The following is a 14,505-nucleotide window of genomic DNA, read 5'->3' as shown; positions in this document are numbered from 1 at the left end:
GTTGATTTCCTTTATAAGAGTTTGAACAAATCAGTTTTATGAGTTATCTCCCTTAGGTATCTCACTTTCTAGCGTAAGAGAAGGATGATGTGTTGAGAAACTGCCGCATCACTTCGAAGTGGTATAGAAGGTGGCGTGCGTGGTGCAAGTTTGTGAGCGGAAAAATCGAGAAGATTGTTCATCATCTCTCTGAAGCTCGATGTTTTCTCACGGATGGGTGGGGGTAATGGGAGACCTAGTTCTGATGGGTGGGTGGATAGGGTAATAGAGGATAAGTTATTTGTTCAAAATAAATAAATTGTTAAATATATAAGGCTTAAAATAAAATGGGTTGTTAATTAAAATAAAAGTATGTGTCATTAGTATTGGTTTATTATTAATGTCTGGGTATTAATTTTCTTAAAGTCCGAATATTGTTCTTTCGTTAATATTATATTAAAATTGCCTTTTAACGACGGGAAAAAAATTGTGACGGAATATATATACCTATAACGACTGGATTTATATTCTTTCGTTAAAATTTGGTCGTTAAAAATCAATTTTGTTGTAGTGCCAAGAATGGGGGTTTTTAGCCACACATCAAGGGATAACAAAACACACCTAAAATGATAGTGAAATCAAATGGGTATAAGAAATTAAACCTTAATTTAAGCAAAGGAAGAACAATAGAGAAGACCCACTTCCAACTTGGGGAACATGAACTCATTTCTTCAAGTCTCCCACAAAACACTCTCCAAACTTGAGAGAAAAATACTAAAACTGATGTTCTAAAAGTGAAAATTAACAATAATTTTCATGCCCTTAAAAATAATAACTAAGGCTAGTATTTATAGTTTTCAGACTTAGTGTTGTGGCAGACCGTTCGGCGAGGTTAGTCGCGATCGTCGAATGACTCGGCGAATCGCCTTTCTTCTGGTTCATCGCCTTTTGTGCTTTGCCTTCAGCATCTTTGTGTTCTAGACCATTGGGCGGCATAGCATTGCTTCGCGAAACTGTTTGGCGAATCGTCGATTGCTCCTTTATCGCCTTTTTGATCCACTTCCTTCAGGGCTTCGCATACTGGAACAAAGGGCGGAGTGCTTCCCTTCATAGATTCGCCAAGAGTGATTGGCGAAGCTCAAGTTTCAGTTTTTACGTTCTTTCCAGCCTTTTTGTTCCTTTTTGCGCCTAAGTGTCTATGCTTCAGCTAAAACTTCAAATACCTGAAACTTAATAGTTTTCATCAGATATTGAGACAAAATAAGCATTTAAGGACAGTATTTCTATTAAAATAAATGCCTAAATGAGTCCAATTTGTGGACTCATCAACACCCCCAACTTGAACTTTTGTTTGTCCTCAATTAAAATTCAAGTTCAACAGTTCAAATAGGATGTCTAAAATAGTGCTACAGAAGACTCAATCATGAATATACATAACAAGACTCAAACTACTCATGCAAAGATCAATTGTGTACTCAAATATTCAAGTTGTGACACATCATTACCAAAGATTCTCATGCTCACAATACTTGCTACTAATGCAAGTTCAAGCTCAACAACATTATCAGAATGCCCTCACATAAAGAATGATTCCATATTCACACACAGAAGTTAATCAATTTAAGATCAGGAATCAGATGCAACGCTCACACTCAAAAAGAGGAACATAATACATGTTTTTACCCATAGGTTTGCCCTTATTTTCCAATCGATCTTTGATTCGGCTTACTCAAGATCAAAAAGGTCTTTTCAAGGCTTGTAATGGGGCAGAGTGCAAAGGTATGGTCATTTTAGGCTCAGTGACTAAATATCCTCATGAATTGTGGAGCTTTCAACACTTCTTTTTCTTCACCTTCTTCTATCATTTTTTCTTCTAGTGCTTCTAATTCATCCTATTATTCACTCCATGAATTGCTTGGAAACTCCATTTCTTTTGGACTTTTATTCCACAGTCTTCTTTTTCATTCTTTTCTTTTCTTTTTTATTTTTCTCTTATTCTCTCTTTTTTTTATATGGAGGGCTTCCATTTTTCCGCAACACCATGATTTAGAAGAGACTTTTCTTGCACTTCTTGACTTCTCCTTTTCCTTTTCACCACACCCCCAACTTAAGCTTTTGGCTTAAGTTGGCTATTCACTACATCACAAGTCATGAGGATTACAGGTGGTGGTTGAATAAAGGTCTAGGTTTTATCAAGTTTTCTTTCAAAGAAGGGTAAGGCTCAAGGGTTGTTCAAAAGAGTTTCACATGCTCACGGGTGGGTTAGAAAAGAGGTATATATCAGATTGTCTCACACTCTTTAAAGTTGCCTAAGATCATTTCAAGAGCACACCTTACTAAATCAATCAAACTAACGGGGAAAATTCTAGGTTTATTCATGCATGGTTCAAAGTAAGCTCATCACACAAGGCATCGATACTAAAGCCAAACAAGACTACACATTTTCGCTAGTGTGCAACGATCATCACAAGAGAAATCAATTTGATACATGGCTAATCACAACGAGATGCAAAGAGTTCACATATTGCCTACGTAACTTCATTTGGTCTCATTGTAGCCGCACATTCATGTTTGTTCGATTGAGAGCACTATTTAAGTCATCGGTATTGATCGAAACTGAGACTTAAATTTGTACGAGAACAACGGTGGAAAAAATTTTCAAAAGACAAAAAATTTTCAAAAGGGTCAAAATTATTTTGCAATTAAACCAAAAGAAGCCATAAGCTCAAACAATCGCAAAGCAAATTTAAGAACAATTTAAAACAGGCAACCCAATTGTACACAAAAACACAAATATCAACACAAAAATATCAACACAAAAGGTGTGGGCCTCACCCCACCACAAAAGAAATGTGTTTGTCCTCAAATGCAAGTAACAAATTATTTAGAATCTAGAATAAAGAAAGACAAAAAGGGAGGTAAATAAGGGATCCTGTCTAAGTAGTTGTTCCATCTATCTGGGCATCAGTGCCCTGAGTATTATCATTCTGACTCTGGTTCTCTGCTTCAGCTGCTACAGCGAGATTAGCCTTAACCATATTATCCAAATCATGAGCTGCTCCAAAGGCATGTACCACATTGATGAACCCTCAAGTCCACAAAGGAACGTTAGGATCAATGGGAATCCTCCTACTGGAACTAGCTTCCTTGCTCTTGCTCTTTGCTTTGGTCTTGTTCGGCTTTTCTGCATCTCTCCTAAAATTTTGTGCTTTTATGTGTCGGGGTGGCACGTCTCTTCCTGCAACTTTGGATTTGGCCATGTCTGCAAAATCTTAAGATAACGTTAGAACATTTTTGACAAACTAAGTAGAGATATTTAGTTACAGGTAGATGGTCAGTCTATTCAACTTGTCACCGAATACCTTCGGCAAGCCACAGTTAGTTCGCCGAAGGTCACAGTGCAGAAGGGTTAAGGGTGCAGACAAAGGGTGATTAAGATAACATTCAGCGAGTCGCCGAGTGCACTTGGTGATCCTGTGCTTCTCGCCGAAAGTTACAATAGCCATAACAAATAAAGCATGATAATAAGGGCGAGATGAGGCACTTAGGTGAACCGCGGAGTGGTTCGGTGAGCTCGTCACAGCTCACCGAATGACCCAACGTGCCTACTTTTGACCCAACTTCTCAAAATTGGCCATGCAACCCCCGAAAACACAATTTAAGCACAAATTGCACAAATTTGATCAAGACCCATAACATACGAATACCACCCATCACGCATTAACCCTACTCGATGCATTAGAAAACAAGGTTTTAACAGTTAAGGCAGTTCAGGCGAGGCTATCGCAGACAAATCGACACATAAACAATTCAATTCAATCCAATCAAGGAGGTTCAGTAGATTTCATCATAGCATTTGCAAATGAGTACAATTTTGACAACACAATCACGGGGTTTGAGAAACTAACCTTTTGCGCTGCTCAAATGGTTATTGAAATGTTAGGAAGCAATCTAATCCAATCCCGCGCACAAATCAACTAACCAAATTACTCTGAAAGTGCAAGAAAAATAAAACTAGAGTGCAGGTGTGAGCTTGTGGAGGTGGAAAAGTGATGGAAAGAAAATGAAGTTAGAACTTTTTAAACGTTTGGCTGAAAGACCGTCTAGTTCTTGTCCATTCGGTGACATTAGTCCCGATCGCCGAACCTCTTGGCGATTCACAGAGTGTTCACTTATCTCGCCGAGTTTTACAGGACCTTCAGTCGAGATGAAGATCCAAACGGTGGTCTACATCGGAATCGTCGATATACTCGGCAACTCGCTAATAATTTTGTTGAGTCTGCCGAGTTTTACAGACCCAATCCCAAACTGGGTTGAATCAAACGGTGGAGTGCGTCGGGGTTGTCGAACCAATTGGCGATTCACCGACTGGGTTTTCCATTTGCCAATCTATACTTCTCATTCAACTTCCACACTTTCACCTGCGCAATCAACACACCATTATTTCATCAAAGTAACTTAATGCAATAGAAAGGGTTTTGGGTTGCCTCCCAAACAGCGCCTTATTTAACGTCGTGGCATGACGCAAGTTCTCATTCAAGTTCCATTAGTGAGGTTGGCCTCATTTTCATGAGGCCACCCACCCCTCTTTTGGCGTTGGGTAGAGAAAAGATAGCACTTGGTCCATTTGGTACACATAGTTACCATTCATGCTCATCTTTCATGTTTCAATATATAAACAAGCAAAACAAAACTAAAAATAAAGTTAGTAAACTACAGCTAAGAAGAAGAAAAATTTTACTAAACCAAAAATTATCAAGTAAAACCACTCCCCGACAGCGGCGCCATTTTGATGCTTATCGTGACCAATGATACTAGCCTACGGTACGAGTGTCTACGATCGTCAATAATATAGTAACCCAAGCAAGGGTTGGGTTCGTGTCCCAAGGGAGTGGTAGTGAAAATAGTAGTTAATTAGAATTTCATTCTAATTAGTCTTAGCTAAAGAGATTTGCGAATAAAAACATTGTAAATTTGGGGGTGACACGAAAATGTCAAATATCAAATGGGGGGTTTGTCACAAGTAGTAAAAACAACAAAAATAACAAGAAAATCAAGTATGGGGAAAAGTTCTTGGGGTGTGACCGCAATACAAATTGAGATAAATAGTTAGGTACATGCTTTCGATAAGAAATTTGCAAGATAATAGTGGCAAGGCTAAGCTTTAGATGGAAATAAGTTCCCTCTCGGGAAACTTACCCCGTTTCAAATGTGTTCCTCTCGGACAACCATTTGCCGCATGAAGGTCAGCCTAAACCTTACCCCACTCACTCTCTCGAGCTGAGTGTTAGGATATGGGACTAGGGCTCACCCTCTCGGGCTGAACCTCATACCGACCCACTCCTTAGGCCATCAGTCTAGCGGTCTTGGTTTCGCGACCTCCCACTCCAAGCCGAAAATACATGGGTGGCTTTGTATTTGCAACTACAAACCCATTAAATTAAACCACCACTAGGTGAAATCACCATTAAAATACATCTAACCTATCAGCAAGCAAGACCCAACAATAATATCAACACATATTTGTTAAATCACACCCCAAGAATGGGGTTTTTAGCCACACATCAAGGGATAACAAAATACACCTAAAATAATAATGAAATCATATGGGTATAAGAAATTAAACCTTAATTTAAGCAAAGGAAGAAGAATAGAGAAGACCCACTTCCAACTTGGGGAAGATGAACTCCTTTCTTCAAGTCACCCACAAAACCCTCTCCAAACTTGAGAGAAAAATACTAAAACTTATGTTCTAAAAGTGAAAATTAACAATAAAGTTCGGGCCCTTAAAAATAATAACTAAGTCTAGTATTTATAGTTTTCAGATTTAGTGTTGCTATGGACCATTCGGTGAGGTTAGTCGCGATCGCCGACTGACTCGGTTCATCGCCCTTCTTCTGGTTCATTGCCTTTTGTGTTTTTCCTTCATCATGTTTGTGTTCTAGACCATTGGACAGTGTAGCATTGCTTCACGAAACTGTTAGGTGAAGCACCGACTGCTCCTTTCATCACCTTTATGATCCACTTCCTTCAGGGCTTCGCATACTGGAACAAAAGGCGGAGTGCTTCCCTGCGGCTATTCACCAAGAGTGATTGGCGAAGCTCAGGCTTCAGTTTTTACGTTCTTTCCAGCCTTTTTGTTCCTTTTTACGCCTAAGTGTCATGCTTCCGCTAAAACTTCAAATACTTGAAACTTAACAGTTTTCATCAGATATTGAGACAAAATAAGCATTTGAGGACACTATTTCTATTAAAATAAAGCCCTAAATTAAATGAGTCCAATTTGTGAACTTATCAAATACCCAACAGTTAAATCAACCCATAATCACACCCTAAGAATTGGTGTTTTATCTAGACATAGTAAAAACGTAAAATCGTTACCAAGTTGTGTTTCCACCAACTGGGTAGGATTGATATAGTCTTTACAAAGGTCTAAGATGAAGAATCTTCAACACCCACTTCTAATTTCTTAGAAATGGAAATCTTCAAAGCTAAGGAAATATTGTCTCTCTATTCAGTTCTTCTAAACTTCAAAAACTGAATAATAATATGATTCCACACAAAATCAGATTCTAAGCTAAAAATTTAAACAAGTATTTATAGTTGTCAAAAAGTGTGTTGCGGAGGTTCAGTCAGCGCAATTAGTTGGGATCGCCGATCCAATTGGTGATCCGCCCTTTGGTCATTTTCATCGCCATTTTGCTTTTGCCTTCAGCATCTTCAGGTTCTGTAACTTTGGGCGATATGACACTGCATCGCGGAACCGTTCAGCGACTCAATGACTGCTCCTTTCTCTCGCCGACTAGATTTTCTCCTTCAGGGCTTGGCACTCTAGAACATTAGGCGAGACCATAGCCGTTCGGCAACTCGCCTAATGGGTCAGGCGATCCTCAGGCCTTCTTTCCTTCATTCTTTCAGCTGCCTTGTTCCTTTTTGCTCAATAGTGTCCATGCTTTGTTCCTCAATCCAAATACCTAAAATTCAAGGATTTACATCAGTTATTAGCACAAAATATGCATTTGAGGACACTAAATCTATTAAAATAAAGCCCTAAATGAGTCCAAATCTTGGACTTATCAGAAATAAAACAAGAAGTTAGTGATGTTGAAAAGGATCTCCTTTATAAAGAAATTCACTAATTAAAAATTATTGTTGAGAATTTCATTGACAAATGAAACTCTTCCAAAATTTGCTCTAAAAAGGTCTCTAGCAACAAAAATTCTTCAAATGGAAATTACTTTAGCTGCAACCAGTCCTATAAGTTGATTGATTCAAGAACTAACAGAATGATTCCATTTCAGAAGAATATACTCCTAAATCTTGCAATTATTGTGGGACGTCTGGACATGTGTCAAATAACTGCTGGTTTCGAAATCACAACTCATCTAGATGGGTTTGGAGACCCAAAAGAACTCTAGATAACCTTAACCTTGAAGGACCCAAAAAGGTTTGGGTACCTAAGAAGAAATAATAATCTTGTTTTGCAGGAACACCGCAAGAAAACAAAAGAAAAATGGTATCTGGATAACGGATGTTCAAATCACATGACGGGAGATAAAAATTTGTTCAAATCTATTGCTGAATACAAGGGAGGAAACATTCATTTTGGTGATAAGTCAAAAGGAACGGTAATTGGTATTGGTACAATTTCTTTTAATGATTCCTGCGATATCTCAAATGTTTATCTAGTGACATGACTTAAATACAATCTACTGAGTATTAGTCAACTATGTGACTCAAATCTAGAAGTCCATTTTCAAAAGAATTGATGCTTGATAAAAATATTCATCTGGAAATAATCTACTTCAAGAAAGCAGAGAAAATAACGTACACATTCTTGACTCTATAAAAAACAATGGAGAACATATATGTCTATCTTTAATGACTGATGATCACTGGATTTGGCATAAGAAACTTGGCCATGCAAGCATGAGACTGATAGAAAAGCTAGCTAAAAATGAGCTGGTAATTGGGTTACCTAAGTTGGACAATTCAAAAGATCAGATCTGCGACGCATCTCAAATGGATAAGCAAACAAGAAACTCATTTCCTGGCAAGGATATTGTCTCCACAAACAAACCCCTACAACTCCTACACATGGACTTATTTGGACCTACCAGAACAACCAGCATTGGAGGTAAAAGGTACATGATTGTTCTCATTTTACCTGGGTTATGTTTTTTATCTCACAAGAATGATACTTTAAAAAATTTTGAGTTTTTTCTGTGAGAAAGTTCAAAGAGACAAAGGTTATTATATTTCATCTATAAGAAGCGACCATGGGGGAGAATTCGAGAACAACTTGTTTGAAAAGTTCTGTAATGAGAAAGGCTATACTCACAACTTTTCTTTACCTGGATCAACTCAACAAAATGGAGTTGTGGAATGAAAGAACGGGACATTGCAAGATATGGCAAGAACGATGATCATTGAGCACTCTCTTCCACACAAATTTTGGGCAGCTATAAGTATAACATGCCATGTGCTGAATAGATGCTTAATCAGACTCCTTCTGAAAAAGACACCCTATGAATTCTGGAAGGGTAAGAGACCTAACATTGGTTACTTCCATCCATTTGGGTGTAAATGTTTAATTCACAACAATGGCAAGGATAATATTGGTAAGTTTTGTGCACGAAGCGATGAGGGTATATTTCTTGGCTACTCAAACTCTAGTAGATCTTATCGAGTTTTTAATAAGCGCACTTTACATATTGAAGAATCTATTCATGTTGTTTTTTGTGATTCTAACAAATCTATTGAGGTAAGAGTAAACATAGATAATGAAGAGAGTCAACTACATATATCAACTCAAAGGGAGATAAGTAGTACTGAACAGACGACTGCAGAAGAACTTTCCATCGAACCTATAGTTGAATTTGTTCCAAATGAATGGAGAAGCGAACCAAATTATCCAAACAAATTTATTATTGGAAATCCAAGTGAAGGTATGAAGACTCGAGCATCAAGAATAAATGAGACATAGGCTGCCCTCATCTCTCACCTAGAACCTAAGAAACTAAAAGAGGCTCTCTTAGATGAACATTGGATCAAGGCCATGAAAGAGGAACTAGATCTGTTCAACAAAAATCAGGTTTGGACTCTAGTCCCTAAACCTAATGACAAGTCCATCATTGGAACAAAATGGGTTACAGAAACAAACTGAATGAATCTGGAGAAGTGACCCGCAACAAAGTTGTTCAGTGGCTCAAGGTTACTATCAACAAGAAGGAGTCGACTATGATGAAACTTTTGCTCCTGTAGCAAGGTTAGAATCTATTCGTTTACTTCTAGCTTTTGCTGCTCATAAACATTTTAAATTGTTTCAAATGGATGTGAAAAATGCTTTCCTAAATGGTTTTATTGAAGAAGAATTTTTTGTAAAACAACCTCCTGGGTTTGAAAATCCAAATTTTCCCTATCATGTTTTCAAGCTCTCAAAAGCTCTGTATGGTCTTAAGCAAGCACCTCGTGCTTGGTATGATCATCTCAGTAACTTTCTTTTAAATCATGGTTTTACTCATGGAAAAATTGATACAACTCTTTTTGTCAAAAGATCCTCCTCTAAGAATCTTATCATTCAAATTTATGTTGATGACATTATTTTTGGAAGTGCTAATATCTCCTTATGTGAAGAATTTTCTGTACTTTTGCAAAGTGAATCCGAAATGAGTATGATGGACGAATTAACCTTTTTCCTTGGATTGCAAATGTATCAATCTGAGAAAGGTACATTCCTCTGTCAAACCAAATATTGCAAAGAACTCATTCAAAAATTTGGCATGGAAAACTCCAAGTCATTAGGCACTCCCATGAGTTCCACTTGTTCTCTTGACAAAGATGATAAAGGTAAGACAGTCGACGAGACCAAGTATAAAGGTATGATTAGGTCTTTACTCTATTTTACTGCCAGCCGATCGGACATCATCTTCAGTGTATGCAATGTGCTTGATTTTAGTCTACTCCTAAAGAATCCCATCTAACTGCAATAAAGCGTATTATTCGTTATTTAGTGGGAACATCTTCCTTCGGTTTATGGTATCCAAAAGAGAAAAATTTATTTCTTGAAGGATTTTCTGACGCTGACTATGCAGGTGATAAAGACGACAGGAAAAGTACTAGTGATACATGTGGAAAATCATTGATTTCCTGGAACAGAAAAAAATAGGGCTCTGTCTCTCTCTACTACAGCGGTTGAATATATTGCCATCGGTCAATGTCGTGCTCACATTCTATGGATGGTTCATCAATTAAGTGATTATGATCTATCCTTTAAACCTGTTAAAATTATGTGTGATAATTCTAGTGCTATTTGTCTGTCAAAAAATTATGTGCATCATTCTCGAGCTAAGCATATTGATATCAAACATCATATTATTAGAGATCATGTTTTAAAAGGTGATATTGAAATTTCCTTTATTAGTATTGATTTTCAACTAGCTGATATTTCTACAAAACCTCTTTTAGAGGAAAGATTTTGTTCTCTTCGTAAATCTTTGAATATTATTGAGAATCCCTTAAATTGTTGATATTATTGCCTGCATTAATTGTCTCTCTACTTCCTACATCCTCGTTAATATCTCTATTATTTCTGCTACTTTGGTATGATTTTTGCTGGTTAATTTCTGTTAAACTCTATGTTATTTCCTTTTTGTTGATGCCAAAGGGGGAGAATTATTATTAATTATTAATGCCAAATTCTTGCTAGCATTGTCTCTGTTGATTTTATGCTTGCTATCATTGTCTCTATTATTATGCACTAACTGGCTAAAAAGAACGATGGAGTTCTCTACATAGCAAAGAAAAGTCTTGCATACATTCAGGGGAGCAAGTTAACAACCCAACTCCACCAGTCAACAACCATTCATTGCATTCAGGGAGAGCAAATCCAATATCCACTCTATAAGCTGGCTATAACATGGAAGTATCTCTACTACATATTGTCATCGTCAAAAAGGGGGAGATTCTTAGTGTAAAGTTTTAATGATAAACAACCTATTTTTCCGGGACAATAATTGTCATCAAAAAGGAAATAATCAAAAATGAATCATGGATCCCTCATCAATCAATTGAAGATTATCAATCAAGGATCCTAATTGATAAAGTATCAATTAAGGATCCAAATGGAGATCCCATAAACCACAGATTACAAAAGGCGCTAATCAAGGAAGATCTTGACTCAAGGAACTGTCCAAATGAAGATCCTTAGAAAGCACAGATCACAAACGAAGCTAATCAAGGAAAGATGAATATCTTGACATCCAAACACTGATGGATACAACGGCTACATTCCAATCAACATTCAATCAAGGAAGACTAAAGATGTCAAACTTACACTCAATCAAGGAAGCTAAAGATTCAGGGCTAAACTGAAGAATCCAACGGCTACAATTAAGGAAGCTCCAAAAGAATCAAGACTGAAAATTAGCCTTGAGTTTTATTCTTGGAAAACAAGGATCCCTTGCCTTCTTTTCCAAGGATCAAAATCTCTTGGGTTGCCATCTCTTCATAGGAAAGATTCAGGACTCCAAACACTATAAATGAAGGGTCGATTGCTGGAAGCAATTGTACAAGAAGTCTGAATCATCTCACATTCCCTACTCTACTTTTAACAAACACCGTATTACTTAGTTCTACTATGTAAACAAAAAGAGAGGAGAGAAAAATATTGTTGGTAAGGCTTTTGTATCAAAACAAAAAGAGTGAAACTAATCATTGAGTGTAATCTATCTACACTCATCTATGTACTCACACCAAAGGTTACAAAGGCTTGAAGAGAACACCCTTGCAGCCATCCACATTGGATCCCAACCAGTATAAAAACTTTTTCTGTTAAGTTTACTTTTCAATTTTTAATTATACTTCTCTGCTAGCTACAGTCGACTAAGAGACACCTTAAGTCGGCTACTCAAGAAGAAAAACAAAAAAAACAGCAATTCACCCCCCTCCTGCACTTTCAATTTCCACAATAACAAAATTATACCATTGGCATCATCAGTATAATTAAAATGAAGAAAGTCATAGAAACTTACGGGGTTCCAAAGGGTGAACAACAACCCCCACAATGCTCCTAAACTCAACCCAAATCAAACACACGAAAAACCATTGAATCGCCTTATGAGATCTCAAACTCTTCTTCCTTCTAAGAACATAGGGAAAGAGAAGAAGGGTATAACTACCTGTGATGACCACTTTAGTGGCTAAATAAACACTAAAGCAGTCATCACTAAAGCGCCCCAAAGCTGCTAAAGCAAGTGCACCACCAACCAAAATTTGCTAAGTTCAAACGGACTCTGATCGGTTGCTCGGAATTGGTTCAGAATCTCGTGCACGTAACTAAACTATGCTACCCCACCAAATTCGATATTCTAAACTCAACGGAAATGTTGAAACTTCCAACAGAGGTTGTCTCAGTGAAAAGCAGGTCTCAAACCCAATGGTCCATTTTTAACAAAAGCCAATAGGTAGCTTGAAATGAGTTCGGAAGTCTCGGGACTTGAACCAAAGGTCCATCGAAACTAAAATCAATTTTCTGAAGCTAACCAAACAATCAGAATTTCATTTTGAGAGCGTTTACACATGAAGTTTTGACTGATGTCAAACATATAAACTTCAAAAACTTCTAAGCATATAAACTTGCATAAAAATCAAACGAGCTGGCAGTGATAATCTTGTTAGCCCTAGTAAGTGATAAATAACTTGGGGAAGCTATAGAAAATATCTAAACTCCTAAAACTCAAGAAAATGGAGAAAACGACATATAGGGTCATTACACTCTGACCCCTACAAAATGGCCTCTTACCAAATGTGGTACCTATATCTACTCCCATTTTCGTTTTAAAATGTCAGAATTAGCAACATCTATATATAGTTTGTTTTCTAATTCTGTAGATGTTATTTTTTAAAAATCGACTTCCTTGTGCTTTTGGGAGATTTCGGATAGCAAGTGAAACAAATAATTATATTTTAAAGGAAGTCAGAGAAGTAAGATGAGCAAATAACAATATGGTCCTATGACATTACATGCTTTAGTTTTAAGCAGGGATTTCATAAATAAAGACAGAAATTGTATTTTCTATTCTATTTTGGTGAGGGGACACTATATCAAAAATGATTTTTAGCGGCTATTAATTAACCGTAATAGCTTAATTGCCGCTAAAACCATATTTTTAGCAGCATTTAGTACTATTTGTAAATGTCCCTAAAGCCTATAGCAACACTGGATCCAATAACAATTAACTAATGCCGGTAAAGGTTTTATCACTAATTTGTATACTTAATGGAGCTAAAAGATGTTTTTGTTGGAACTAATTGAGATAGAGATATCCTGTATTTGAATATTCCATGGTTTGTGACTTTGTGTAGTCACTGAGCCTCAGGCTTGTACAATTATACATTATAAAACATAAAAGTATAACCAATTCCTATTGACTGCAGATTTATTTGCAATTTCACTAATGAACTGGACTATTTTTGTATTGACTATATTTGTATGTGGGTTGAATATTTGAACTTAGAAGTGAGATTGCAAATTTCAATTACACCATCTGTTTATCATCCTTTTATTTTCTATTTTCATTCTTTATTACATCTTCTTTAGTTATTAAAAAAATTTGGGAAATACATCACGACTGTGTAGTCTATGCAACTTAGTCAGCTTCTTTTTTCTTTTCAATCGCCTTTTTATATTCTAATTCTCTTCCCTAATTTTCTTATTGTATTCTTCAATATACATACACCTAATGTAATGTGAGGATTCCAATGACCTTACAAGGGTGAAGATACGTGAAAACATTAGTTTGATGATTTTCAATTAAATTAGAGAATTTTTTTCATCGATCGTTATTTTTTACTCAAAGTAGTTATAAAATTTACACAAATATTACCTATATTCAAAGTAATAAAGCTATAACTAGAGGATATGAATTTAAAACTAAAAGGCATAGCCAAAGCGGGTCCCGCAATTTTGAAAAATTATACACTATTTAAATTAAAGTAAAACAATAAAATGTTTTCAATAGCTCCAACAGTACCTTTACTGAAGTAGGCACGTAGACAGAGAGGTATCTGTTTCTGCCTCAAACTCTCTTTTATATAATAAGAGAATATATATATTGAAGTCGTTCATTGTGAGGAGACTAGTGGAGAAGTATATGGAAAGGAAGAGGGACCTGCATATTATGTTCATTGACCTTGAAAGGCATATGACAATATTTAGACGGGTGTCCTTTAAAGGTGCTTGTAGGCTAGAGGTATTCAAATGACTTATATTAGGGAGATAAAGGACATGTATGATGCCAAGACTAGAATTAGAAAAGTTGGAGGGGACTTGGAACACTTCTCCATTGAGATGGGGTTGTACCAGGATCAGTTCTTATAATAGCCCTGGGTTGTACCAGAGATCAGTTCTTATAGACCTTTCTTATTTGCCTTTGTGATGAATAAGTTACATCGGTCTATTCAAGAGGAGATTCTAATTAAGAAAATGAAGTAGGATATACATTTTCTAATTTTAAAAATCATTAT

The sequence above is a fragment of the Solanum stenotomum genome, chromosome 2 (genome assembly GCF_019186545.1).
Source record: "Solanum stenotomum isolate F172 chromosome 2, ASM1918654v1, whole genome shotgun sequence".
Lineage (NCBI taxonomy): Eukaryota > Viridiplantae > Streptophyta > Magnoliopsida > Solanales > Solanaceae > Solanum > Solanum stenotomum.
Note: the sequence above shows the minus strand (reverse complement) of the source record.